This window comes from Dendrobium catenatum, unplaced genomic scaffold, assembly GCF_001605985.2.
Source record: "Dendrobium catenatum unplaced genomic scaffold, ASM160598v2 original_scaffold_130843, whole genome shotgun sequence".
NCBI classification, from domain to species: Eukaryota; Viridiplantae; Streptophyta; class Magnoliopsida; order Asparagales; family Orchidaceae; genus Dendrobium; species Dendrobium catenatum.
In genome coordinates this window covers 1-621 of record NW_021449278.1, presented here as the reverse complement: position 1 = coordinate 621, position 621 = coordinate 1, and the positions used below count along the sequence as shown (strand labels likewise).

At 43.0% G+C, this 621-nt stretch overlaps 1 long non-coding RNA gene across 2 annotated transcripts; it reads left to right on the top strand.

The window, feature by feature from the left end:
- Window positions 1-621, top strand: LOC110100206. 2 transcript variants are annotated; one of them, XR_003699689.1, is made up of 3 exons: window positions 1-109; window positions 350-472; window positions 599-621. It is a non-coding gene; the product is annotated as an uncharacterized LOC110100206 (long non-coding RNA). The 2 variants fall into 2 exon arrangements; XR_002303533.2 differs by having other exon boundaries at window positions 1-114.

The following is a 621-nucleotide window of genomic DNA, read 5'->3' as shown; positions in this document are numbered from 1 at the left end:
ACGAGTCGCTTGCCTGTCTAGTTTCCTCTTCTTTCTTCTCGTTTCTGTTCTGCTTCGCTGGTTAGCGTGAAGTCTCCGAAGACGTTGTACCCGTCGGATCGAAAGTCGCGTGAGGTAGGATTTAAAATGATTTAAATGTTGTGCAAGTCCTGCTATGAAACAGCTCCTCAACTATTGCTTATCTTTTATATCTTGTACTGCCCCCAACATCAAACTTTGAAATTCTCAAATTGCAGGCCGCCCTGTTCCCGTCGTTCTCGATGACAACGTTCCTTTCCAACATCCCTCGCTGTTTTCTTTTCTGTTGATTTGTTGTTCTCATTCCGTCCATCTTTTTCTGATGCTTCAGTGATGGCATTTGAGTGAAAGATACAATACAGGGAAGATAAAAAAAGGTTTTGGCTTGTTGGCGATTAGGGTTTTGGAGGGTTTTGTAAGCTGTTCGTTGCTGGAGGGCCCGATCACGGAAATGGTGAGTTGGTTGCTAGGGTTTTCGCAAGACGTGTTTTTCCTTTTTCCTTCTTTCCTTGGAATGCTTGATAAAATTTCATCATTGTTTGCTTAACTTGCTTTTGGTCTGGTGGATGTTGGGATAAAGTCGTCCGATATACGCAAATGGTT